Source organism: Crocodylus porosus, unplaced genomic scaffold (assembly GCF_001723895.1).
Source record: "Crocodylus porosus isolate Cpor-Errol unplaced genomic scaffold, CroPor_comp1, whole genome shotgun sequence".
Taxonomy (NCBI): domain Eukaryota; kingdom Metazoa; phylum Chordata; order Crocodylia; family Crocodylidae; genus Crocodylus; species Crocodylus porosus.
Window position 1 is genome coordinate 38314542 of NW_017728915.1, and position 24497 is coordinate 38339038.

The 24497-nt window shown below is 46.2% G+C and overlaps 1 protein-coding gene across 1 annotated transcript in view; it reads left to right on the forward strand.

Moving 5' to 3' along the window:
- Positions 1-24497, forward strand: part of ZNF469 (zinc finger protein 469) — a 224473-nt gene that overhangs the window by 43505 nt on the left and 156471 nt on the right. Inside the window, exon 2 of the mRNA XM_019536011.1 lies at positions 18768-18882. The gene's annotated coding sequence lies outside the window, so the exon portion shown is untranslated. The remainder of the gene's footprint in view (positions 1-18767; positions 18883-24497) is intronic.

The following is a 24497-nucleotide window of genomic DNA, read 5'->3' on the forward strand; positions in this document are numbered from 1 at the left end:
AAGATTTCCAGATAAAGGATTTCCTGTCCTACTTACCCTTCAGTGCATGAGCATGCCTGCCAAAGCCAACAGAACAGCCTTTAATTAATAGGAATTACTCTTACCCAAAAGGAATTTGGATTCGTTCAAGTAGAGACCTATGGTAAAAGTAATGGGAGCAAGAGCATGCATGTTCTGATCCTAAAGTCGTAAGCTCATGAAGTTTGGATAAGTTCTGGATACTTGCCCCAATCACACCCAAGCTTTAAACCTCCTAAAATGGTCTCATCACTTGGGATTATCTCTTCATAACCAGGTAAGGCTCTTGTGTGAAACCTGGCCTCATTGGAATAGGTGACAAAACTTCCATTGACTTTAGCAGTGCTGGGATGACACCTCCTGGGTATTAGTCTACATCTTCACTCCCGTCCTTGAGGCAAGCAACAGGCAGGTGAGTCCGGGGGGGATATTTCAACGCTGGGACTTTCTCCATCCAAACCATCAGACCTCCGTTTGTCAAACTGGGGCAGGGCCTGAGTGACCTGCAGGTGGATGTCCGTGCACAGGCTCTAAACATGAACACATGACTCCTGTACCCTGGCTTCTTCAACGGCTTGTACAGACTGAAGTTCAGTCCTTTATCTTGATCTTCAAAGTCGCTGGCAGCTCAGGGTCTAACTACGTCCATGATCACACCTCCGAAATAGCTGACGGATGATGCTTCCAGAGCTCTAGAGGAAATAAAGCGTGAACGCGCTCTTCGTTCTGGATTCAGTTCTCGCGCAGGATGTTTGGCTCTTCCAGAGTCTGATTGCTTTCAGGCCATGCCGCAGAGCTCCTGTTTGTGATCGGGCATCTAGCATCCATTAGAAGTGGCGGGATATGCATGTGTGTTCAGTAATAAGTGCGTGTGCATGCATGTCATCTTCCTCGAACAGAGCTTCCTTACTTAGGCGAAAACACCATGAGATTTGCTAGAGATAAGGCTGTGCAGATTTAATGTATATAGGAAACATTTAGATCCCGTGGTGATGTGTGTTTAGAAAATCCCATACTAGACAAATGACTAGATTAGGAATGGGACCAAGCTGCGTGATCCAGACCTGGATTTGATCTTCCGCGGAGTTCTTGGCTTTTGGTTCAGCCTATTATAAATATAAGATCCAGCTGCAAAGTTCAGGTCCAGACTTAAACATCCCCAGAGTTGTAGAGCGTTTGGCTGGGGCTCATCTTTCATCTCTATCAACAATTTCAGTATAAAATCCATTCTGTTTACAAGCTAGGGCAAGACTTTTCTAATTCCTGCTGATGCCAGCTCAGCGCAATCTGTGTACTCCAGCTTCTCGTTCTGCTTCAAATCTCTTGTCCAACCAGCACCAGCAATAAAGATGCTGGAATCTGAACTTGGCGGGTGCATTTTGTGGATGATGCATGAGTCAGGACACGGTTCCAGGTTCCACCTTCTGCAGCTCTCTTGGCCCCTGGCAGAAGCAACCCTTCCCCCTCCTCCCTGTTTTTCTGGCAAACTATAACCAGATGACTAAAGAGATGCACAAACATTGTCTATGAGCAACAAATATAAGAGGCCATTTTCATTCACTTCTGACTGTATCCATGCTGTCAAAGATCGTTGTCCAAGGCAACATGTTGCAGATCTTTCCTTCAGCTCCCAAGCTGTCGGGTCTGGCAGACCTCTTCTTTCTCCTTTGCATTCATCCCGAACCATTCATTCCGAGAGTTTGAAGTGCTTTATCTAGGTAGGGGAAATAAAGATCATAAAAAATGGAGTTTTGATGATAGCTGGCTTCCCCACCCCTTGAAAAACGACGTGTTCCAAATGAAATGTTGACACAAAGCAAAATTTGGATTGGACTGAAAAAACCCAGGATGCATCAGAATGAAAGTCAAAGAAATGGAAGCCCATGTGTTGTTGTTTTTTTTCTTTTTCAAGATGGGGACAGAAAAGGAGTATTCTCGTATTCATTTTCAGGGTTGTTTTTTTTTTTCAATTTCAAGTATGTCATGCACCACCAAAAATGTCAAGAAAGTCTCAAGCAAAATTAAAAGTTGCTTTCAAAATCACACCCTGGCTTTTGTTTTTAAATCTGGCTTTCCCTGCTGGGGAAAACAGCCTTCTCTCCATGTTTTTTAAACCATAGGGCCACCCCAAGCCACGAAGGAGAATCCCAGATACCTCCTGCCTTAGTGCCCTATCCAAACTGCCTTCTCCAGCTGCTTTTCAGCTCCCTAACACTGCTGCAATCTTCACATCACAGATGTGAGGTTGTACATCTGACTTTTGGGGCCTTTCGTAAGGATTGCAATTCTCAAGTCAATAGGAACACATGCCTTGTGGACTATAGGTGTCCAGGAGCCTGAAATACTCCAGGACCCAGGGAATTACTACAAAGAAGTCAGTTTGTAAGCGTCTGGAGGAAGGAAAGTTGATTGTGAACAACCAGCATGGATTTGTTGAGAACAAACTGTGCCAAAACCAGTTGATCTCCTTTGACAAAGTAACTAGTTGGTTGGATGAAAGGAATACAGTTGACAAGGGTGCACTTGGACCTTAGTAAAACTTTTGATAAAGTCCCGCGTGGCTGTCCCATGAGTGAACTGGTTGAACATGGACTAGATCAAATTGCTCCAAGAAGGATAGATACTTGGCTCTACATCAACAGGAGTATTTGAAATAAGGCCTAGGAGGTGATTGTGCCAGGCTGCTCAGTGCTGGTGAAGCCTCATGTAGAGTATTGTGTGCAATTCTGGGCTCCGCTTGTGAAGAAGGGCATGGCGAACTTGGAGAGTCCAAAGATGGACAACAAAAATAATCCAGAAGTTGGAAGGCAAGCTGGACGGAGAAAGGCTGAGAGCGCTAGAGAAAAGACGATTAAGACAGGACACGATAGCAGTTTTCATATATTTGAAGAGATGCCTTAAAAAAGAGGGAAAATTGGTCTGCTTTGAATGCAAAGCAATGGCTTGAAATGGCAGCCAAGTAGATTTAGATTAGGCATCAGGGTGAACTTCCTGGCTGGTGAACAGGGAGGCTGTGGAAGAAGACTGCCCAGGGACCTTGCGGTATATCCTTCAGTGGAGATTTTCAAGAAGAAGTAAGATAAGCATGATTTAGGAGCAGCATTCATGTTGGACCAGATGACCTTTAACATCTCTTCCAGCCCTGTGATTCTATGATTTGGACTGAGCTGAGTGCATTTGCAGTTGTTGGGAGGCCCCAGTGACATTAAATAACATTATATGCTCTTGGTGTCGGCATGGGCACAATCAAAGCATTGTGTGCTCATCCTCCGTCCAGTCCCTGTCTTCCATTTTCTCTGTCACCTCTGAATAGGATTTCTGTCCTTCAAATCCCTTGCCCTAACTCATCTTCTAGGAGGCAGGTTTGTGACCATCTAGCTCAGGCCATTTGGATATTATCCTCTTCTAGGTCCCAAACCTGCCTCCATCTAGCTCGGGCCATTTGGGAATTGTTCCTTATCTTGTGCAACTGGAAAATCCCTGTAGGTTGTTTGACATGGTTTGAGCGTGCTCCTTTTGCTCGGTGTGCAGCACTGCTCCTGATATGAATAAAGCCTCCCATGTCTGAAGGAGCGGCAGGATCCCGTCTGCATGTTGCTCTGCTGACGGGTAGGATCTGGGAGACCATGATTTACAGTCCGGCCACACACGCGGGGGGCTGCAGCTTGCAATAATGATTAACGTCGCTGCCACAAGACACGTTGGCTCTCCATGCCGGGCGTGTCGACTCTAAATCAAAAGCTGATAGAAGAGGTGTCGCGGCTCTATTCTGATTTACACCCAAAGCGAATTCACAGCTGATCGCTAACAGGCACTCCCGGTCCCTGATGTTACATCTCATTAGTTTTTACCCACTGGGTCCATGTTTTCACCCTGCAGTAGAGACGCTGTTGAGTTACTTCGATGCTGGTGGAAGGGACCTTGCTGGGTTAACCAGCCGGGAAGCCGGTTCACCTTTGCCAAAGCAGGCACGGCATGGGCATTCGAAAGGCAAGCATCTTTCATGTCATTCAAAAATGCCTGGAATAGTGTTGTGCTCATTTCCCTTTATAGCGCTGTAAACACAAAGTAAAATGTGGGTATAATCAGCAGACCAGATATTATTCTGTTACACGGGTGTAAAACCGGAAGGACTCGGCTCGCCTCGTGGTGCTGGCACGTGCATGCCATTTGCCCACGTGTTCAGCTTCACGGTTGCCAGTGGAACTGATTTGCATTTATGTTGATGTGATGGAGTAAAATCAGCAAAACTTAGCCCAGTGCTTTTATAAATTACCTTATGCAAATTTTGCATTATTTCTATTTTGTCACTTTTTAAACTTTTTAAAAGTTTGTCACTTTTTAAACTTGATGTGGATAGGCGTCTGTGCGTATTTACACATTTTGATTCTGTAGTGGGGGTGGGAAGTGGTTTAAAAAATAAAACTTAATGAAGTAGCAGTAATTTGATGAAATAATCTTTAAAAAATCCCCACCTGAGCTGTGTCTTCTAGCTCACGAAGGTAAGGGGTTTAGCAGATGCCATTCTACCCACCCAGCTGTAGGATGACTCTTCCTTTTGCATCATGCCCATCTATTTTTCACTTTCATTAGGACCCTCTAAGGTGATTCAGTCAAAGTCCCCAGTCCCTTCCTCCCTTATTTTCGTTCTGCAGCAAGAAGCCCTCACAAAGCAGCGGTGCCTGATGGCTTGAAGAGCTGCTGTGTGATATGAAAAGCACAAATCCTGTTTTGTTACTCTGGTAGAGTAAGTCCAGAATAAAATCGGCACCTCTAGGTACATGAGATACAGAAGCAGCTGGCATATGAGGGAGTGGTCCATGCCATAGTCTGGTTGCAACCCCCCTGAACATCTTATAGCTGGGTTTTCAGTCAAGCCCAGCATAAAGACAGGGGAAACGTGCAATCCTGGGGCTCGGGTCTGAACTCAATACTTCTCCAGAAGTGCTCCGATTTAGGATTTATGTTCAGGCCTGTCTCCAATTATGGAGTAATAAACTAATAGGTCTGCTCAGAGAATTGCATTAAATCCTGCAGGCGGGCCAGTGGCTTAGCAAAATCTAGACTGGGGCCGCGAGTGCTGGAAGAACTTCAGATGAAACGTAGGGCCGCTGCCCAGCGCCACTCCAAACTTTGCACACGGCGTTTTCTGACCGCAACTGGTTTTGCTTTGCATGAGGTTGTGTTCTTGTGGGTTCACATTTTAGCTAACCGAGCTTCCAGTTCGGCTGAACCCAACTGCTTGGACCACACAACGCGGCCCGGCTTCTTTTTGCCATGGGAAGTAGAGCACCTGAAACCCTTGCTAGTATGCATGGGGGACAGGACTGCATTTTTGCAAACTGTGGCCCAGATTTGTTTGCAAAGGTTCACAGCCACCTACCTAGGAAGTTCCTAGGGAAATGTGGCTCCACAAAAAGCAGGTGAAATTCTTGGATTTGTTGCAAAAAGCTTGACTGAGACCAGGCTTGGAACGTGACGTTCAGATCGGGACGTGAAGAACTTGGCGTTGAAATTCGGGGTAGACCTGTTGCATTGCGAGGGGCCAAAGACAAAGCTTGAATCTGAACCTAAACTTCCCTGAAGCTGGGAAAGTTGCTCCTAAGTCCACAGTGGAGCCTGGCAGCCCAGCAGCCCAGCAAACATTTGTGGGATGAGAACAGATCTGATTTGGCGTGAATGCATCTGAAACCATCTCCTGATGGACCCTGGTTTCTTTTAATGCTCGGTTAGCTGCTCCGCCTCCTCCACTGCTGCCCCCAGGCAAATTTGCTACCGGACCAGGAATGCAAGCGAGCACAAGGAATGCACACAGCACCGGGCTATCTGGAAATGAGGAATGGAAAATAAACAGACACTTGTGAAATACTTTTTCCTCTGTGGAACAGGCAGCTGCCAAGCAGAGTTTGATCCTGGAGGCTCACGCGCAGATCTATGCCCCCTTTGTCCCCACCAGTTTGAAAGCGTTTCCATTAGGTCTGAAAGGAAATGAATGCATCCAAACGACAGCCCATCTCCACCGACCCAGCAGAACAGACTCCAATAAATGTCCGAAGCCCAGTGGGCCCAGTATGCCATGCCTCTGGGGAACTGGGATCAGAAACAGCACATGTCCGCAGCAGGGCCACTGTGGTTTCAGGTTTGGCACTAGCCGGCTCAGCTCTGCTTCGTTTGTTGTCCCAGCCATGGGTGGTCGCTGTACAAACCTAGGTCTGGGATACAGCCGCGCAGGAAAAGATGCCTGCAGTGTAGCAGAGATCTGGAGCAGGGGCAAATATCGCCCTGCTCCGTAAAACCCCTAAGGCAGAGAACTGGGATCAACGGAGAATGAATCGTTGCCTCTGAATGAATGTCCCCTCCTCTCCTCCCGGTTCTCCCCACAGCCCTGGAAACAGCAGGCGGTCAGCAAGGTGCGAGTCGAAGTCCGTGGGTGTCTTTACACTGCTTTGCACATCAGGTCTTAGGAAAAGGATGCTCTCATGGACCCAGAGGAACAGACTTCCACCTTCAGCTTCCTTTGTGCAAAAATTATTTTTCTACCAATGGGGACTTTTTATCATCTTTAATTGTCCCTGAGCCGGGGGAAGGGCGCTTATTGCCCAAAAGCTTGCAGAGAAAGATTTTTTTTTGTTATTCCTTAGTTGGTCTAATAAAAGGTATCCTCACTGAGCCACGAGGTCTAGAGTTTTGCATTTCTTTTTGTCTCGGGCCAACACGGCTGCCAGATACATCCCTGAGATCACTTTAGCCCCATCTCAGACTGCTGCATGTGATGCCTTGAAAGCAAATAGGAAGAGGATAAGGCTCGTGATCTGAAAGCCTCCTGTCTGCTGCCTGCTTCTGCCTGATGCTGAAGAGCGCCCACGCCGCTCGGATCTCATCATCCTGGCGGTGCTATTAATGAGGCATCATGTTGATTAAGTGTCAGGCTGGAATGCTACATTGGACAGGTCTCTCTCCCCGGTGACGAGGGAGAGTTGTCAGGAAGACAGAACGGGGAAGGCCCTTGAGGGTCCGTGTAATGGTTCAAAATAAATAACAGAAGTGATGGAACAGGCCTGGTGGCAGATGGATATGAATTATTCCTCAGCTTCCCAGTGCAGCCTCTCAAAGGCATTGCACTTGGCTCAGCCTTGCATCGAAAGCCGGCGACAAACCCGGGTAGGGGTGGCTTGCACAGGAGGGTTCATTGTGGATAGCTGAGCGATTAGACTTGAGACATTCAGGCATGATGCTAGTCAAGAGCAATGCAAGGAGTGGTGCGGCAGAGGAAGAATCCCTATTAACCCTAACGGGGCACTTGCAGGCCGTGCGGTTTCATTTGAAATTGGCTGCACCCGTGTAAGGGAAACAGGCGACTGTTTAGCTTCTCCTGCCTTTCCCCGTCACTGGTGTGACCTGCCAACTCAGCTCTGTGTGTTTCTGAATATTTCTTTGTATAACCAATGCAATTGCCCATTAACTCCTGCTCATATCTCTTCTCTTTGCTAAGGCCTCCATATTTTGTTAAATACTGGGACACATTTTTACCCCCCACCAAGGAAATTAGAGACAGCAGCTGATCCATCTGCCTAGCCATCTATGCCAGTGTGGTCTGGCCGTGCCAGAGAAACCTCTTTTTCTCTCTTTCTCTCTCTCTGTCTCTAATGACCCGCTCCAGAGACTAAGAGGGTCTCCTGCTTTGCAGCTACCAGTTGTCTCCTTTTAACAAAACTGCTAGGGGCTTATGTCAAGTTTGATCCCTGCTGGCAACTGCAATAGCAGTCATGTATTATACAGCCGCGATACGTTACACCTGGACATCGGGGTGGAGGCAGCATTCACAGAGCAAAGGCTGCAGGATTTCTGGCAGCTCCTAAGAAGCTGTGCCAGGAAAAAAAAAGGGGTGGGGCGGGGGGCTAGTCTGCATTATCATCTCTGCAACCATCCATCATCCATCAGACAATGCAGCAGCCATCTGATCGCTGCCTGGGAACGTCACTTCTTCAATTCCCTCCACCCAGCATTTGATAAGAATAATTAGTCATTCATCACATGCCATCCGAGTGATGCAGCAGGATGACTTGCTCCTTCCTGCGGAGCACATGGCTGCAAGAGGCAACAAGTGAAGCTTTCATCCTTTGGGAGCTGGGTGGGGCTGCATGCCAGTGGGTTTTCAGTCCTGTGCTTCCACTCCGAGGTCCTGGGGGAGAGGACTTCAGCTTTGGTTCCTGGGGACAAGGATGGACTGGACTGGCTTTGTGCACCACTTGCTTGGGCCAAGGTCAGTGCAGGCAAACTGCCCTGCAATGTCTCATTTATCCAAACAGGCACCCAGTGGCAGCATATTTGCAAAGATGAGTTTAAATCCTCCGTCTAGCAGACCTCATCTGTGGCACCTGGACTCAGCCCAGGCGAGGATTTAAAACAGGATCACTTTGACCTAAACCCTTCAAGCTCCGTGCGGCTCTGGCTCAGATGCACACTCTGAAATACAACCGTATGTTAGGTGTTTCCAGGTTTTTGCTCTGTGTGGAAATGGGAGCAAGGTGGTTTGGCAAATCTTCTCACCTAAAATGAGCCTCTGACTTGCTCCAAGCCCCTGAGCAGAGTCATTTGACCTGTCCGTGTTCCTCCGCTTGAAAGCTCTTAATCTTTCCCAGAAAGGTCCAGATGCCAAATCTAAGTTGAGCTTTTGTGGGGAAAAGGAGCGTAAGACTTGAGTAAAGTTTTCCATGCACCAGTTCAGTGAAACATGGGATTTCTATGTGGATTCGGAGACATGGGTCTAGCCTACCACGTGTTGCTGTGAAGCCAGTGATGCTCGGGGAGAAGGGATCTCACCTGGCATGGGCGGGTTGCTCACTGCTTGCATTGCTGCCTCTGACCTGTGCCGCCTTTCAGCAGGCGGCACTCTGGCTCCACAGCTACCTGAACGACTGTCCGGCTATTAAATTAAAAGAGGAAATTGGGTAGAACAGGTTCAGGTGTTGGCAACGTTTCTAATGCTTGCAGACATGCTGCTGACATCTGCTTCCGCCACAGCCTCTTTCTCTGATCCTCCTTCAAACAAAAAGAAACATTGAAAGACAGTCCCTGCTGAAATGCACCCAAATCCTAAAGCTATTTCCCTTCCCTTGCTCATCATCAGATGGGTGCCCAGGTCCAAGAGGGCTAACTTTTATATTGAAGTCCAAAGGAGAATGGCCTGCTATACTCTGTAGATTGACATCTGCTCTGGGAGGCAATTGCTTGTAGCTGCTCTATAGAAAGGTTTTTGTACCCTTTTTATTTTCTTTTTTTAATAAAAGGATGATGCTCTGATTTGGCCGTGTGCCCATCAGGAAATACCAAAAAGCTGAAGATGGACCCGACACAAACAGACTAACCAGCCTCAGATGTCCCTTCAATATTGAAATATGGAGGCTAATAAGGAGCACATGGGTCTTGCAAATAATGAGATTATTAACAAATACATAGAAATAAAGCTATTTGGCTGCATTAAAGAAACACACTTAAGCCACCAGTTTCAGATGGAGTCGCTTAGTCCTCTCTGACTTTCCTTGAACAGGCATATTTTGCAGATTCCCAGTTTTTGGCACCAATGCTATCTGTGGGCAGCACGTTGTACATGTACGTGTCCTATGCACCTCTCTCTCATGGGGCAGATCTAAGGAGAGACTAAGGATGGAGGTATGCGATGATACTCAAGTGAATGGGAGGAGAAATGGCAAAATTCAGATCGCTCTGTCGAGCGATGAGCTTTCTGTGGAAGAGAGACAGAAATATGTGGCATTCGGTTACTTGATTTTTTTTCATTTTCTGACCTTGTTCCTGCAGATGCTACCTTGGCATCTGGAGATGCCGGTGGAGCTCTTTATACGTCTATCCAAGCACATCAATGAGTGACCCTATCTTCAGAAGTGCCCGCCAACCTCAGACCCCACTGACGAGGGAAGCTGGAGATGCTCAGCACTGTAAAACACCAGGCCATGAGTTTCAGTGCCTCCTTAGGGTGAAAAGAGTCTAATTTTAGGCCCTGGAGTTTGAAAATGTTGGGTTTTAATCTCTGCATCTAGAGCCTCTGTGCCTGGCCTGGCCATAAAGACCATCCTGAGAGAAAATGGACCATTTTGCTAAACATGACAGTGACCCTTCAAATGGACCTAGTAATACAGCTGGAGAGCTTTTCAGAGATGCTCTTTGCTGAAGCCTTAAATCTAGCCTCCCTCCCCTATTTTAGCATGGGCACTGACCTCTATGAAATCCGGGCTGGAAGCTTCCAAGCCATTGTGAGCTGATGGAGCCGAATGGGAACCCAAGAGAGAAACACCATGTGGTTAGCATTACACTTCTGACACAATAGAAACTTTTATTAGCAGTTTTCCATTGTGCCACAAACTGCAAACATCATCATTACATTTGCATGCTTGAAACCATCCCGGAGAATGGCTTTCTTCTTTAGGATTGGCTAATTGCTTTCATATTGCATTAGCTTGGCATTTCGACTGGGATAGGAAAGGTGCAGGGAGAGTACAACAGCTCTCTTGTTATTAGGGGCATTCTGCTTGCCTGACAGTTCAGTCTGGAAACAGAATAGAAGAGGCCTTATAGTTTCATAGGATGCCAGTAGTGGAGGTGAAAGTGAGCAGTATTTCTTCTCCGGGAACCCACTGCCCTTGTCATGAGGCCAGGCAAAATCAAATCCATTCGTGGCCATAAAATAAATAATAAAGACCTAATTTTGCCTTTGGGAATCACTGAAGGGTTTGGGGTTTTTTTAAAAAAAAACGAAAAACCACTTAGCTTTGGGGAGGATGTGGAGCTTAGAAAAATTAAAGTCAGAGATTAAGAAAAAAAGACAGGAGGAAGATTGGGAATTGTCTTATTTGTCTGTGTAGAGTAATGCTTCCATTGCCCTGGTTGCTGTGCACTTAGCTTGTTCTTGGACTTAGCTTGCAAGCCCTTTTGAAGAGCCGACTTTTGCTTCTGTGTTTGCACCATGCTTTGCTTGTCCAACCATGACTTATCTCAGAGGTGCTTCTGCGAAGCAAATACTAAATAACAGCAAGCAGCACAGTACCAGTTAAGTCACCCAGGGCACGTCTACATGAGATGCTAGAAGTTCAGTAGACTAATTCTACTGCGCATTAATGTGTCATGGTGAAAGGCATGCTAATGCGCAGTAGAATTAATCTACTGCGCATTAGTGTCACGTAAAAGATGTGCGCCCGTGCTACTGCGCAGTAGTTCTGATTACAGCGCATTAAGTTAATACCTGTTATTGCAAGTATTAAACTTAATGCACGTGCAGATGTGCCCACTGTCAACCATGTCCAAGGGCTCTGAATCAGGTTTGCAGCTTCCCTGTGCCTGATGTGCAGTGTGACTTTAATAAGAGCTAGCTGGCATTTTGTGAAGGTGGGAAGCTTGCAGGGAATCAGTTCTAGCCATTCTCGGCTCTTCCTCCAAAAACACCCATCACAGGATGGGGTGAATAAGGAAGTGGGTTTTTTTCCATGATATTTAGAAACCAATGAGTTAGAATCACAGACAATGAGGGTGGGAAGGGAGCTCAGGAAGTTACATCTAGTCCCCCCCCCGCTCCAAGCAAGGCCAGCCGGCCAAGGGCTTTGTCTAGTTGGGGATTCAAAACCCCCACAGATGGAGAGTCCACCACCTCTCTGCATAACCTGTTCCAGTGCTTTACTGTTCTCCTACTGAAAACGTTTTTCCTAATATTCAACCTCAACTTCCCTTGCTGCAACTTGAGTTAGTCTGGTTGCCTTCAGAAACATGCTTTAGCTCATGCCAATCTCAACCCCAAGCTCTTTATCGCTCTCTGCAGTCTTCTTGAAATCCATGCTCCTGGGTTATTTTTTGAGTGGTAGCAAATAGGAAGTGAGGGGGAAAAAAACTCCCGAGTTACCTGTGCTGGGGTTTTGTGGCAAGCACAAAGTGTGCATCCAGATTCCCAAGCCTTTTAAATAAGCTGCAGGCACAGCGAGGCAAATTTGGCTTCTGCTCGACTCACGGAGGCCGCCTGAATCAGTCGTGCTGTTTCCAAACCAAATCTCCAGTGCAGAAGCCACGGGGGAAATATGAGCTCATCGTGTACAATGCAGAGGTCACCGTGGTGCTGGCCTGTGGAGTGTATATTTGTCCATTCAACCTGCACAAAAAGACTTCATGGTTTGTTCCCATCTGGACAACAAATGTGCTCTCGTGCGGGGACTATATTTTGACCTTTACTCACTTTGTTTAGGAATGAGAACAAGGGCAGTGTGTAGCATGTACATTGAGGACCTCCTGACAGCGAGGGCAGTGGGCTGGGGCTGGAGATTTGCGGGGGAGGCTTGGTGAAGACGTGGAAAGATACCAGTGAGGTTGGGGAAGAGGCAGCTTCCATCGGAGGGAGGGGTTTGATGAGCTCTGATGTGCCTGGTGAGCCGTGCACAATGTGCTCCTTCATCCCCGCAGAAGGAGCATCGTCAGGAGACGAGGCATGTTTGTTATGCGTCCTCCGGTTCGTGGCGCCCATCGCACGGATCAAGTCTTGCAGTTAATCTGTTGCTGTGCAGACCGTGAACGCTTGACCGCCTGATTCACCAGTGATTAGCACAGATGGGCCGCGTTGCTTTGGTGACCTCGGACACCGCCATTGTTCAGCACCCAGTGGGTAGCACTGGGGTCGGCGGGTTTGGCGCTACTCCCTAAGTGTCTCCAAGATGTCTTTAAAGGAGTCAGCAAATAGGAAATTAGTATGCATTCATGAAGGGTGTGTCCGCTGCATCCATGGCGCATCGCTGAGAAGCACAGCCCTGCTCCTTACCTCTCCCCCACTCTGGGGTTGTCTCTGATGGATTTGGGGGCAGCCTCAAGGGCCCCATTTCTGGGTCTGGTGCATGCAGAGAGGATGCAGGTGACTGGGGCGTGCATCTCTCAGGGTCACTGCAGAAGCATCAGAGACGTGCACAAAGACCCCCGCACCGCAGCTAGTGCCATGCTTCAAAGTGTGGTGCGAGCCACAGCTTGAAACAAGCCATCCATCTTACCTCTCTCAAAGTAGCTTTTTGGGGGCTTTTTGGATCGGCATTCAAGATGCGCAGACTGGGAGGGCCTGGATCTCTGAGTGGGTAGACAGCATCTACCTCACATGACCTTGAATCGGGCTGAAAAGCCGTCCAAGCTGCTGACCCGCGGCTGGTGCAGAAGGATTCAGAGGATGGTGTACAACCCCTCTTGTGCTCTGTCCAGTGCAATGCCATGAGTGCTTGTCTGTAGGGACGGGCAATCAGGACTCATAGTAGAGATGATATCTTTTATTACATCAGCAAGATTTTTGCAAAAAAAAATTCTTTCATTGCAAGCTCTTAATTGCAATTGCTTGCAATTAAAGACTTTTATTTGCAAAAATCTTGTTGGTTTAACAAACGATATCATCTCTACTATGAGTCCTGATTGCCTTTAGCTCTAGACCAATACGGCTGCAACCTGGATACCTGTCTGTAGGGAGATATTTCTGCTGGATGCTCTGAGAGCCATGAGCAGCATACGCTCTGACGGCTGAAGATTGATCATTATCTTGTCATGTTTCTAGCTAATATGTCTGGAAATTCCCCTACCTATAAATTCTCATTCATAAAGATACCTAACTTGCATCTACTTCCATCCCCCTGGCTGCTTTTTGAGTCTGGCCTGGAACATCTGGAATAGACAGTGGTGGCTGGAGCAGTATACCCAGGGGGAGGAATAAATGCATCTCCCACCTCCTGCCTGGCTTCTTAGTCCAAGTGCGAGGCAATGAATTATACAATGGTATGTACTGTGTAGCAGCGGCTACCTACCCCTGTTCTCTGGAGCAAATGAGTGGTGAGGGGTGGAGAAAGGCTGCCCTTGCCCCGGATGACTGGGGCTGGTGCGTGGTGCACGAGGAAGCTGCTAGCCCTGCAGAGTTGGAAGAAAGCCGCTGAGGACCCGTGATTTAGAGATTTCGGAGTCCCAGTGCCTCTGAGAGCGACTCCTGGCCCCAGCCAACAGGTTGAATTACAGGTTAGAAACGTCTCTCCTGATCAGTCCTCACCTATGCCCAGGCAGCCAAAAGTCTTGTGCAGGCTTTTGTCACCTCTTACACAATCCCCCGTATCCGGCTTCCTTTGACATTCATGCTGCCTCTTGAGATCAGCAAAATGCAGCTGCTAAGCCCACCTTCCTTCCTGCTGCAGGGCTGTATTGCTTCCCTCTCTGACTCCATCTTCTGGTCCCTTTTGCTCAGCGTACCCAGTGCATACGTACCCTGCACATCCAGGGCACCTTCGTGACCGTGTCCCTCCCTGCTCATGCACTCTTGTCTGTACCTCTCACCTGCTTGACCTGTCTCTACCAACAACATCTCTCTCATGCCCAGCACTTGCTTTCTGTTGCATTTCTCCCTGACTTCTTCTGTGTTGCTGCCTATACATGAAACACCCTCCCTGAACTGGTGTTTAAAGCCATCATCTACATGCACCCCCTTGATTTGCTTCTATCATTATGCCGTCAAGAAATGAACCAGTAAATAATGGCATGAGGCCCAAATAGCGAACAGGAAAGTACTGTTTTTTGATTAACTAGGATTGCAATTTGCATATGCATATGTGTTTTTAATTGTAAGTATTTGATTACTCCCCTCGCATTTCTGGTGCTGCTGATCATCTCAGATCTCTGGATTAGGGACAGAAGTTGCACATAAACTGGAAACTTATTTTTTTTTTAAAAGCCTTCCCTTTGTAGAGTTCATAACAATATTTCATTTAAAAATGTGTGTGTGGGGGAACCCTCTAGTTTGAAGCCGAACATTTTTATCACTATCCCTTTAAGTAAAATTTGGACTTGGCAGAAGGATTTTAGAGGCTGTGGCTTTTGACTTGAGCAGATGGCTTTAGTTAGGGCAGTTTCAGTGGCAGGTTTCTGGGATGCCGAATCTCTCTCTCCCTCTCTTTTTCTCAGTCTCTTCCTCTCCCTCTGCCTTTTTTTCTGTAGTCAATAAAGCCATTGAGCGAACCTTTAATAAATAAACAGAAAACATTTTCAACAGACAGTGGGATGGAAAATGACTCATAGGAAAACAAAGTATAAAGTATACTCTAGTATTAGGTATTACATGTGTCGAGTTTCTGTTTTGGGTCCAAGAATGCTGTGGTTTTTCTCCAAGGATTATGCCATTGTGGAATAATGTCATTGTGGAGTATTCGGTCAAGATGAGTTGATCGAGTCTGGTGGTTACTTGCAAATATATATCTATGTACTTTTCAGAGTTTGGAAAATCTTTGACAAGCAGTTTTCATGAGACTGCAGGCAAATTGTTGCCATCGCTCTCCAGCCCTGCCAAATACCATGCAAATTGCTGGAGTCATGCTTTCTCTCTCCATTCCTGTTGCTGCCTGGGGACCTATTTATTCCCTAGGGGTGGGATAGAAATGTTTGGGGGTGTGATCCTTCAGCAGTCACTGAAATGATTAGACTTCTTGAAACCACAGGGACTGGTCCCATGTAGGAGGGTGGAAGGAGCCCCAGGTGTTGATGCAAGTTGGGGGGGAAAGGCTCCCTGAGCAACAGAGCCAAAGGAGAGAGAGAGAACCTGACCTTGGCAATGTGCACGGTATTTGGCAGGGTGGGAAGCTGTAATGCCCAGGAGTATGTTTGTCAGTCAATAGCGAGTCCCTTGAAAAATGAGCCTCCCTTGGCTTTGTTCGGGAGTTTGAGCCTTTCCTGTCAGGGTTCTGGCATAGCATGTTGGCCTGCTTCAGCATCTTTCACCCATGGATCTCAAAGCAGTGGGAAAACCTTAATTAATTAATTAACTCTTGCTCTTCCCCTGTGATTATTAGTGTCAAAAGTCAACCCAGGCCTCTTTTTAGTCTGATTTTACTTTGTTTAAAATCAGAGACTGTAGCTGTTCTGAGCCTCTCTGGGCAGGGTGGGATATCAATCTAAATAATAAATAAGTCTAGCAGCCCATTGTTTGTAGTTTAAAGCATACCAATTTCTACAACCAGTGGTACATGTGGGAGAGATGTGGACTGTCCAGCTTTCCCCCAGTGTTTAAATAAGTTGAAGATTAGAAGGGGGTGAAAAAAACTCAGGTACAGTAAAGTTTGGTTTCCAACTTCTCTGCAGGAAAAAAATATCCTTGCTGACTATTCAAAATGTTGTGTAAATTGTAACTGCAATTTCTTTAACCAAGTTTCAGCTATTTTACCTGTATCCTCGATCTGCTACAAAGACCTGACAGTGGTTTGACAGCCTGGGGCTAGTACAAGGTAAATTATTGTCAAGAGCCATTAAACTATGTTAAGGATGTGTCGAGGAAAAGGATTACACTGTGGGTTCTCTCTCAGAGTCAATGAAATATTTATTGTTCATGGTGTCTCTCTTTTTCAAACCCCAAAATCAAAAATCCTTGAGTGGAACAAGCTCATTTGGTTGCAAAGGGCCTGATGTTCAGCTGTGCCTCTGCAAAAAGGATGCAAAGTAGCACATTAAATTTACATGCATGCACCTACATGGCTAACTGCATGGGCCATTTCCACTTGCAATAATCGGAGTAGCAAATAATTTTTCAGTTAGCATTTCTAAACTGTAGCTAAGACATGCCTCAGAGCTTCTGTCCTCAATAGAGAAGACAGACAAAGGATAAGAGGGGAAATGGGTGCAGAGAGTGGCAGAGACTTTTGCCATAGGTACAGCAGGAAAAGAAAAGGCAGTCCTCATCTCAACTGTTTTTTGAGGGTGACATTTGATGGAAGACATTTGGGGGGGGGGGGGTGTTCAGAATGAGGGGAGGGGCTTAGTTTTATTGTCTTTCCAGCTGTCATTTTTTAGGGTTAGGGAAACAACTGTGGTTTATCCCTTTTTCCTACCAGAATAAGGCATTTACAACATGTGTTAAAGGTGCTCTGTAGAAGCCATCATTTAGTGCAGAGTATTAATTGAAATGATACATATAATAAAATCAGGTAGAGTGGCAAAATCAGCTTGTGATTCTCATGCTTTACTATGTTGCAGAGCGACTTCCAGTTTGCTCATCTTATGATGAAAAGGGAATTATGGGGGGCTAAAATTCTGTCAAATTTGATTTTCCTGTTATAATGCAACATACTGAATTTTAATGGAAAATACTGGGAAAATTCCACCTGCTTGCAAAGAATATGGGGATGATATCACAGAAAATAATCCCCTCCCCCCTTCTTTTTCTTTAAATGTGTATCAAAACCAGAAATGATGGAAGAGAATTAGTCAAATTGAAGCAAATGTTGACCGGCTTTATGATGCAAGGTATTCCTACTCTTTCTTCTCCCACCCCGGCACACATGGGCACACTAGGAAAATGCTGAATAACCTCAGTGGTAACTGTGGTCACTCCATACTTTTGTCTGCTGAGTGATAGGTGTGTCTTGGACAAATTGGGAAAACCAGGGAGACCGCAAATCAGCCAGTACGTACTAAGGAGTTGCTAGTTGCATCACATCACCATGTAAAATCAAGCATGCAATATATGATGCAATTATTTTTCACAGGTCTCTTGGCCTGGAACTAAGCTCATTGCAATCTAAAGCTTCCAGGCAGCTCAAGTCTGCATTTCTATATATACATATAGACTTGGGAGGGGGGAAATCCTGGTCTTCGTTGATGTCGATGTTTTAAACAGATTAACTAAAAAAGTTCTGCGGGGTTTTCTTAATTGGTACATTTGAAGAATTACCTGTAGGGCCTGCTAGAATCCATTCTTGGTTGACTGGAGCCTCTTTTCCCCCTATTAGCCATGACAAGAAATGTCCAGTGGTCTGGAAAGGTACCCTGCATTGTCAAAAAAATGACACTCAAGTGCCTTCAGACTGTGCTGAATGTTTGCCCCTGTCTGGGTAATGCACTAGCCAGAGGGAGGGTTTGGTCTGGTGTCCTATCCTTTGACATTGTAGCAGCGGGAATGCCATGGAGGAGGTGCCTTTGGTGTCTGATGAGCCGGGGGTTGGGAAAGGGATGACATGATATACTCTTCAGATGCCCCAGAGGGAGTGAAGGGAGCTGAATCGAGCTAAACTGGGTCAACGGGTCACCCCACTGCATGATTCCTGAGTGCAGATGAACCTGGAAGATGAGCCATTTCTGACGGGAATATTTTTCCCCTCCATCAAACCAGCTTATTGTTCCCTCTACTCATTTTCTTGAAACGTGTGAATTTAGTGCCTGGCTGCCAGACTTGGAAAGCAGCGAGCTTTATTTATCCATCAAACCGGTCCAGGCTGAGCCTGGGCATTTCTGGCTTTTTATCGTTGCATCTAACCCTGATTGGGGCAGGGGTAAGTGCAAGATAAAGGGATGAGTGTGAACCAGATGTAATGGAAATGAAAATGAAGAGGATACCTGGCTGCTGGGTGTCAACAGTTAACAAAGCATTTCAAAAGAGCCACCAACAACCATCAGATGAGAGCAACTGGTCTGTAGAGGTTATGCTGGGATTGAGTCTACTGCTGAGAGTTTTGTGGAGGTCTCTAGAAAGGGTCACGTAGTCTAGAGAAATAGCATTAGCTCAACTGCTGCAAGAGCTATTTCTTCTGCTACTCTTACTTTTTTTACTCTTTCCTTCTAAAACTTTCCAGGCTCTTTCCCCAAGTTGTGGTTTAAGGTAGTAATGGGAGTAGAGTGATCAGCAAAGATCAAAGTAAAATCACCTCAATCTTTTTACAGCATCTTAAATGAAAGCACTAACACGCCCTGTCTTTCTAAAGGTTTCAGGCAGGAGACAACAGCCCAAAACAGCGACGCGAGAAGCAACCCGGGTTAGCTTCTTGCTATAGACTCCGGCAAGACTATCCCTCTGCACGCAAAAGAGTTTAACCAACGGTAAGAAAAGAGTTCTTTATTTCCCCTTTCATGGGCATATCATCTTCTACACACGCTGTGCGAAATGTTTTCTGTGTCGCTGTTGCATGTTTTAAGCCAGGGCTGCATGTCTTTAATTGTGAACTGGTTTTTAAAATTGTTGTTTGAAGGCAGCATAAGATTTGCCATCGACTGGCTCAGACCAGAGGTCCGTCTTGCCCAGTCCCCTGTGTCGTGCAGCAGCAGAGAGCGGATGCTGGAAGGGGAGTGAACTGGGTCTGACCAGGGTGTTTTTCCCCGACCCCGCTGTTCCTCTCCCACTTGCAGCCTCCAGCCTAGGAAGCTGTGATTCAGAGGCGGTATCCCTAGCTCCCATGCTCAATAGCTACTGATGCTCCTTTCTTCCAAAAATGTCCAACCAGTAATTATGGGTTTGTGGAGGTCAGCACTCTGTGCTATCCTACAGGAACCCCGTTGTTGATTTTTTTTTTTCTTCCCCCCCCCCACCCCCTTTCCCACCCATTTTTCTGTTCTCCTGAGAAGAGTATTTGAAAGGGCTCTGCCTCCATGGAGCTGAAATCATAGGGAAGCCTGGGAAGCTTAGGACAGTGCAGGGGGTCGGATTTGATGATCTGTTCAGGTCCCTTCCGACCCTACCAACTATGAAACTATGAGGAAGGATTCAATGGTGACTTCAGTGAGCTTTGGGGACTTTCCATTTATCCCATAATAACTAGACCTTCTGTGCCAGGGACACACTGTACACTATGAATTACGCTGTGGTTATGGCTGAGGCTGGTGTTTGCCGCAGGATTCGGACAGTCTGAGAATGGGTGGTGGTGGCGGTGATGGGGGGAGTTTGGCTACTACATTTCAGTGTTGTTCCTTTGAGTTTAAAAAGAGCTCACCATTTCATGCCCGCCCCTTCAAATGTCCCAGGTACAAAGCACCAACTTCTCAGCCAGGAATTGATCTTTGCAGGGGTGGACCTGATGATCTTGTGAGATCCCTTCCAGCCCCTGGGTTCTTCTGAATGACTCTATGAATCTGAGCACAGCTCTCTAGACCCGCTTGGGCAAAATTATGGCCTGTGACTGAAAGCCATGGAAGGGACTGACCCCCCCTCCCCCACCCCTCCAGTAGATGGTCACACTTGCCAAGATCATGCAGGTTGCTGAATTGAGGATGAGTCTCTTGGCTATTTGCTACACTTCTTTAAAGGCTGCCGCTACTTCATTCAGCAGTTTGCTGCAGCGTGATAGGTAGGGAGATGGATGGATGGATGTTTGTGTGTACATGCATATGCATTCACATGCATTGCCAAGATGGCAAGCTCTCATCTTTGGCTATTTGCAACAGTTCTGCTTTAAAGGGTGCAGCTCCTTCATTCAGCAGTTTGCTGTGGGATGGATGGATGGATGGATGTTTGTGTGTACATGCATATACATTCATGTGTGTTTATACACACACATCCAAGATAGCAAGCTCTCATCTTTGCAGCATTATGTTCCTTACCTCCTTGCAAAGTAGCTGGGTTTATCACAACAGAATCAGTGAACCGTCAACACCACGAGCAAAGTACCTAGCAGATGTACTGGCGTTGTAGGTACTTTCTTCCTTCATAGGGCTGGATCTTCACTTGGAAAAGTGTTTGCTGTTGGAGTCCAGGAAGGGCCAGGGAACTGAGCAGTGTTTGAATTGGGGATCTCTCATAAAGAGTAGGCTCTGCAACATTTAATCTCACAGTTTGAGCAGGGTGTTTCTGAATATGTGTTTCTGAAAATCTTAGCCCTAATATGGTGAGGACTAAGAGTATAGAGTTAGGGTATGACATAAAGGCTAATATATTTGTGTGTGTGCATGTACATGCATGGATGTGACTTAAAAACAATACCTACACTTACCCCCAGCTGCGTAAGCAGAGATTGTGTCTTTCAAACTGTATACATTGCTGGCTTATTTGGAGGTATAGCACCTCATTTTAAGATTAATACTTAAAATGGCTTTCTTAAAAGTCTCTTTGTGATTCAGTTTACATTGTAAGATCCTAAGTATTGCAGTCCAGGGACATTATAAAATAATAGAAACTGAGGGTTAAGGAGGGCACATGTAGTCCAACCCTCTGCTCAAAGAACTAGATCATCCCAGCCAGGGCTTTGTCAAGCCTTAAAAACCTCCAAGGATGGAGAATCCACCACCTCTCTGGGCAACCTGTTCCAGTGTTTTACTACCCTCCTTGTGAGAGAGTTTTTCCTAAAATCTTACCAATTATGTTTCTCAATTTCCCTGGACAGCATAAGTCAGGAATAATTCAATGATCTTCCATGGAAAACTGGCATAAATGAACACAGATCCAACCCAATAATCACTTATGCTCACAAAGCAGCAGATGTAGGGACAGCGTTAGGCTCTTGAATGGGTCATTCACCATCCTTTCTTGCCAGCGGCTACTTTTATCTGGCACGTGGGGGGTATACATGTGAAAACCGCAGCCCCAAATTGGGTTCTGCACACAGATCTCACGTTCTTTAACATGCAAGTACCTCCAGCAACATGGAAACATCCATCGTCCAAGTTATGTGAACGTGAGTAGGATGCGATAGCATGTTTCCACAGCTCTCTGGCTTTTTGCCATTCCCCTATATGTCAAAAATACAATGCAGGTGCCACATTAAAGCCGCAAGTGGTTATGCATGTCCAAGAAAGAAACTGATCCATTGGGATGTTGGGAAGCTGGAACAGACCTGGTCTATAGAAAAGTGAGCCAGTGTCAGAGGGGATGAATAAGCGGAAGAGTGCGAAAACCTCATTTCACATTTGTGTTTTGTGGTGTGCGTCTCTTCCCCCTCCCTGTTTCGGCCATAACGGGACACTGGGACAGCCCAAAGTTTGACCTACTTTATTCCTTCCTTGTTCTGCGTCTTTGTAAAAAAAGGCATCATTCCTTGCATGTTGTTTTCCAGCCGAGAGTCTTTATGGCTGTTTTTCCCCAAAGAAAAAGGGAAAAAAAAACCTCCTCTAAAGCTAGGAGCTCAGGCTTGTGAGCCGCCTTCCCGTAAGAAGCGTGTGCTTCCCAGCATTTCTAGGCAAACCTACAATAACAAGCTGGAGTGTGAAGCCCAGGACTAGTGAATAACTCGGCAGTGAACCAGGGCGCGTTGTCTGAGGTTCTTGACCAACATTGCCATAAAGCTCCAGGTCTCAAGAGCAACCCTAAAATAACAAGCGCAGCATGTGAGCCTGCCATCAAGTAAAAGGAAACTCAGTAATAAAGAAACATATTTCACTCTTGAGCTTCCAAGGAAGTATAATTAACATGAAAAAATGTTATTTAATACTGATGAATGATACTCTGGCACGATCATTAATCAAGTCTAATCATCGAAACCTTTTTGGGAGCAGACGTTGCATTGGCTGGTTTTGATTTCTCATGGAAAACAAATTGCTTCACCATCTTCTGCTGTGGAGGGCACAAAATGGGAAAGCATGCCGCTCGTCTCTTGACCCCCCTCTGAGTCTGGTGGGTGCAAGAGTTTCCGATAGCGTGAAGGTCTGGTGTTTTCAGGAGGATCTCAAAGAGTCCCCTATGCCTGGGACCTGTAGACACCTCTGAAAATCACAGCCCCAATTAAAACCGAGCAAGTGCATTTACAATCCAGGGCGTCTCGAGTTTCACTTTGGTCTTGGACTGCACGGAGAAAGAGTTGTTTTCCCTTGCGGTCGTGTTGTCTCGAGGAGGGCGACCGTTCTGCGATGGGTTGGAAGGGAGATTTGTGATAATTGCAGTGGTGCAGTGGGACTCTTGCACGTGCATGTCAAGAAAATAACTCTTTTATCCAGTTTGCAGGTGGAAGTGTGCTTGCCACCACTGCAGATACAATAAAGGGACCCAATCCAATTAAGAACAGTAAAACTTGGCACTTTGGGAGGTTGAGATATTCTGAATTTATCACTTCATTGAAGCAGCCAGTCAGCACGGCAAAATCCATACAGTTGGAGGACTTGGCCAACCGTACATACATTTCATGGGAAGTTTGTCCAAAACATTAATGAGCTCATACGAGCCTTGGCACGCTGGGCTTAAGTTTTCAATTCTCTCACCTAAAAGATGCTGTCATGCAAATCACAGAGTACCTTCACATTTTCCAAAGCATAGAAGAGCCCTATTTCCTCCACCATTGTGTCCACAGCTCAGCTCCGAGTCCTGCAGTGAGTCAGGACCCCTTCCATGGTGATCAGTCTTTAGATCCAAATTTGTCACTGAATTTTGTTTATAACCTGGGTGTCTGCTGGAACAGACTCCAATACCAAGCGTCTCCTAAGGACGCTTCCCGAGCATTCATCTTCACCCAGATTTTTCTTCTCCTAAATGCACGTGGTTCAGTGAGTAGTGGTGATTTCGGTCATCAGTTCTGGATGACTAAATATCCAAAGAAAGCCTTAAAGTCCAGAAGCCTCATGGACACTTCACTGATACCAGCCTGCCATGCTTACCAATAATAATTTCTATCTCGATTTTCTCCTTCTGGTAGCTGATAGCCTAATATATTCATAATCTCAACACTTTGCCTTCTGTTTATTTAATGGCCTTCCCTTTCTTCTATTTGATTAAGTTCCTCTGTGTCTGGCTGTTTGGTTAGCATTAAGTTCCCTTTCTTTCAGGAAGTTCATTTCCACACCACTTTTTCCCAAGCGTCTTCCTGTAAGTGAGGAGTGTAGGTTTTGATCCAGGCTTTTTTTTTTCTTTCTTCTGTTTTGCAATTCTGTGCTTTTTTGGCTTATGAGACAAGGATTTCTATTCTAAATCTCAGAGCACTGGGAGAAAAAAATACCTTGGAACATTTTTATCTGATGTAAAGCAGAAGAGATCCTGGTGGGAATGATTGCCCGAGCGGCGAGCTGGGATTTCTGACTACCGTGCAAAAGGGCCGTGTGATCTTGTCTTCCCCAGGCTTCTCTGCTCCATCCACTTGTTTCACCTCGCACTACACCTGAATGATGAGCTCTCTGCAGCAGGGTCGTTTCTGGTCCTTTCGTGTTTTTCGGCTTCTAGCACAGTCGAGGTCTTCATCTCCAGTTGGGACTGATGGTATGACTGTCATTGAAATAATAAAGCACAGTTATTTCAGTGTCAACCAAAATGCTCTGATTGGAGGGGAATCCAGATGATAACGGGGGGAACAAATGAAAACAATGCCCCGCCAAAGCTTTGGCCCCCACCAATGTGCTGGGAGAATTTTCTATAGATTGATAACACACACACACACACACACACACACATACACACACACACACACACACACACACAGATATAGATAGATACAGATATATCTCTAGATAGAGATATATAGATTTCATAGACATTAGGGCTGGAAGGGACCCTGGAGGATCATCGAGGGCAGGAAGTCAGCCGGGGTCACAGGATCCCAGCAAGATAAGCATCCAATTGTGTTTTGAAGGCATTCAAAGTGGGTGCTTGAACCACCTCTGGCAGCAGGCGATTCCAGACCTTGGGGGCTCGGACAGTGAAGAAATTCTTTCTTATGTCCAGCCTGAAATGGTCTCGGTGGAGTTTGTGATGTTTCAATCTTGTCATCCCTTGGGGCGCTCTGGTGAGCAGATGTTCCCCCAGATCC